General features: G+C 39.5%; 1 pseudogene; it reads right to left on the reverse strand.

The window, feature by feature from the left end:
* Positions 1-322: 322 nt before the first annotated feature.
* Positions 323-698, reverse strand: LOC124989251 (HIG1 domain family member 1A, mitochondrial-like; annotated as a pseudogene).
* Positions 699-4,201: the final 3,503 nt, after the last annotated feature.

Genomic DNA, 4,201 nt, shown 5'->3' on the forward strand with positions numbered 1-4,201 from the left:
ATAACATTCAAAATGTGATATTCTGCAGCAAACTGGGAGTACTTCTGGGTTGGCCTGCTGGCTTCTTTAACAAAAATTTCATCATAAGGTTGAAAAAGATGGACATTTAAGTGTATTTAGGTGGCATGTATCTTTTGACTCCCTTGAATGACCTAGTTAGTAAACTAGTCACTAATAATTTGTACACTAGACAAATCAAACCAACAAGAAAGCAAGCCAATAAGCCAATTTTCAAAATACCATTTTATCATCCTAACACATTTGAATGACTTATTTTCAACACAAACATGTAACCTCAATATGTAAGCCAACATCTCTTCTTCTAGGGTTTAGGTTTTGCCAAGAATTTCCATTACATGGAACAGCCCCAACCCAGAGTCATTGCTCCTGCCATGAAGTCTTGGGCTGACACATGTATGTGGACCAGGTGAACAGGCATTCTAGTGTCTCCTCTGTTCTTCAGTTTGTAAAATCCATAAGCAACAGATTTGTATAAAACTTGCCACTCCAATGGGGACAAATGGAACCTCCTTATCTTTTTGGATAAATTTGGATCCCTGATCTTCACTAAATAAAGAAACAGAAACATCTGTGTTTATTGACAATGTGACTATTTGAAGGTCTTTGATTATGTGGTAGTTTTCAGCCCTTTGAAGGCACATATTTTGTCTAGTCGGTCCTGGTATCTCCCTGGACATCTACGCCATCCTCTTAAACCACCAAATACCATAGTAGTAGCCATTATTTTCCACACTTGACTGGATAGGGAATGAAAGATAAAAGGGGTTTGAGTGTGGCTTTTCCAGCTACAAAGAAGAGGAAAGACTCCAGAGGTAGTCTTGTACTGCACGTTTTTGCTGTACTATTCTGGCCTGGTCAATCCCTCCTGCTCCCATCTTTGGCTGTGAATTGTCAATGCTGCCATTTCTCTCAATCCTCTATACTTAAGAACAGGAGGGAGTACAAACCTTAAGCAAAAGATGTGGCCAGTATCTCCTGATGGCAGGCTTTCTATGTAATGTATTAGCAGAAGTAGTACCTGTTCACAGCAATTTGATAAATAGTAATTTTTCCATTTAATCCTCAATGTAATACTGTAAGTTAGGTTTTAAAATGGAATTATGATTATCTCAACTTTAAGGTAGAAAAAAGTGAGTCCTGGAGAGTCTGAGCTTGTATCTAAGACATAAAGGCCTTTAGAACTTTGGGTGAATAAACATAAGACAGTCTATTTCTATCTGAAACAAGTAAGACAAATGGTGTCTTCAGCAACCCATCTCCTATCAACCACCTGTCCAAAAGGCAGGTGCATCATCACACCACAGCCGTAGAAGGTTCAGAAGAGCCTCAGAGCTTTTCTCACATGATAGGATCACATAAATTGCTTATTGTGAGTGGATTACCTTATGAAAAATAAGCATGATTTAAATTTTCAGTTGGCATTCAAAATTTCAATAAACAACTTTAGTGTTGTCAAAGATGTTTTCAGTTATATCATATTATAAAGAATGAGTCACTTAAACTTTGAAAGTGATCAATTAGCCTGACCTGTATCATGTCTACTAACAATGCATGTTACCCAGCTGGCTGCTTTTGAATCTTTTTTAGACTTTTCTTTTAAAAGAAAATGTCTGAAAGGAAAGGTAAAGAGTATAATGAGACATACTCACCTCTTACAAAATTCTGAGTGAATTTCTATAACTCCTAAAATGTTCATTAGTCTTCTTGTGCTGTGTGCTTATTGCACCTGTTTGGTTTTGCCATCTCAAACAAGTTCCTCAGCATTTTTATTCTAGTTTGTGGGTTTTTTTTTTTTTTTTTTTTTTTTTTTTTTTTGCTTAATGATGTCATAAGTGTTTCTCAATACACAGTATCAATAAGCTTCTTTGACACTTATTAGTTAGTTCATGGTTATCGAAGGGCTGAGATGGGGGACTGGATATGTAGACCTGGATTCTAATTCTGTACTTGTGTTAGTTGATTAGTTGATGAGTTTCTAAAATGTTCTTTAAGGAAACATGCATGCCAAGGAGCCCATCCTTAGCAATTTTGATTTAGTCAGCCTTGAATGAGGTAAGAACATCTATAATTTTTACAAAGCATTTATGAAGCACTGCTCTGCTTAGGACCCATACTTTACAGTGCTGATAGTGCCAAGTCTGTAGTCCTTGACCAGGGTTCCCTAGAAAACAGAGCCTGAAGCACTGATTATGATTCTAATGAGTTATTTGGCAGATACAATCATAGCATGTTGAGGTTAGGAACAGATGTAACTGATGGCAACACTATGTGTTACATCGATGGCTACTGCATCATAAGATGCCCCAAAGCAATATGATAGGTGATTCGGCAGGCTTGTCCAAGAAGCAGGAAGGAATTTTCCGGAAGGCTTGCAAGGAAATACTGTAGCCTAAAGTAGCATACAGGGGAGGAAAAGAAAAGGTAATTATCTTCTAGTTTTCTCCTTGCCTCCTTTTTCCACTGGTCAATATGCACTCCCTGAGAACTACCTCTCTCATAATTTTCAGTTGCTTCCTCTAACCTGTTAGTGGTTATGGAAGAAGTGGTCATGTTCTATAGGGTGGTGCTTCATTCAGTTCCAAAAACAGAGTCACTCTGGCATTAGGAGGGGTGCTGATTAAGAAGGTGTTATGGTTTGGATGTGAGGTGTCCCCCAAAAGCACACGTGCGAGACTATGCAAGAAGGTTCAAAGGAGAAGTGATTGGGTTGTGAAAGTCTCAACCCAATCAGTGCATTGATGCCCTGAAAGGGATTAACTAAGTGGTAACTGAGGTGATAGGATGTGACTGGAGGAGTTGGGAATTGGGGGCGTGGATTTGAGGTACATTTTTTTATCTGGCAAGTGGAAACCTCTCTTTCTGCTTCCGGTTCATCATGTGAGCTGGTTCCCTCTGCCACACTCTTCCACTCTTCACCTTGAGCCCTGAAGAATGGAGCCTGCTGTCTATGGACCTCTGAAACCATAAGCCCCTAAAAAATCCTTTCCTCCTCTGCAGTTGTTCTGGTCAGGTCCTTTAATCACGGAGGTGAAAAAGCTGACTAAAACAGAAGGACAGGAAGAAGATGGTTAAGGTTTGTGTCTTACAGTCACACAATACTGTTACTGGAGCTAAGGAAGAGATTATTGAGGGGTTATTGCCAAGAAGATAAAGTGATTATTGAAAAAGGCATAGAAAATTTTGGGGAGGACAGAAACAGCACAGGATTTATTGGAAAAAAATAGTGCTGAATATTGTGCCTTGGCATCTGACATCTTTTCCCACCTTTCTCCTCACTATCCCAGTAGTTGGGAGGCAAAGGACTACATTTACCTGACTTCCCACAATTGGGCTCAGCTCTGCTGCAATTCAGATTTGTCCAATAGGAGATGTTTATGTGAGATGTGGAGAGAAGCCCTTTTTATGACACTGTGGTGCCACCAGTAAGTACCTGAAGATATACACATGGGTGAAAGCAGTAACTTCGGGTCTCTGGATTGTGGCAATGGCTTTGTGAAATTACAGCAAAGAGTACAATAGGGTCTCTCACTTTTCCTCCTTCAGCTGTTTCAAATGTTTTCCAAGTACCTTCTTTCTTCCTTTAAACACTTTATGGTTGAAATATCTGGAGAAGTTTGTGTTTTCTCTAATGCAATCAGACAGAGGTACTGAAAGCAGAGTAGACCTTGTGGAATATTCATACCTGGAGCCTCATGCTCTGCTCCCCATCTCAGTGTCCAGAAATAATGGGAAGGGTCAGCAACAGCAGGACCACATGGTGGAAACAGCCCATATTTTGAGGTCAAGCTTTCATATTCAATTCCTAGTCCCACTATTTACTAACCCTGAACAAAGTGTTTATCCTCTTTGAATTTGTGTTTCTTCAGTCTATAAAATCAACTAATATCTTTTCCATGTTGCCTGGGCTGGACTAGAACTCCTGAGCTAAAGGATCCTTCCCCCTCAGTCTCCTGAGTAGCTGGGATTATTGGAGTGTACTACCATAATGAAAACTAAACTAAATATGAAAACTTTGAAGAATCAGTACTTCAAGTAATGCATGTTGTATGTGGTCACCTGGCCTTGAATGGTGCAGCTCAAGCAGTTCCAGAGTCAAGAGAAATTTGCTCACCAAATTTCCCAGCTTCTAATACAGGCCTTCACATTTAGTAGGTGCTCAGGAAATATTTATGGAATGAAT

Source organism: Sciurus carolinensis, chromosome 7, assembly GCF_902686445.1.
Source record: "Sciurus carolinensis chromosome 7, mSciCar1.2, whole genome shotgun sequence".
NCBI classification, from domain to species: Eukaryota; Metazoa; Chordata; class Mammalia; order Rodentia; family Sciuridae; genus Sciurus; species Sciurus carolinensis.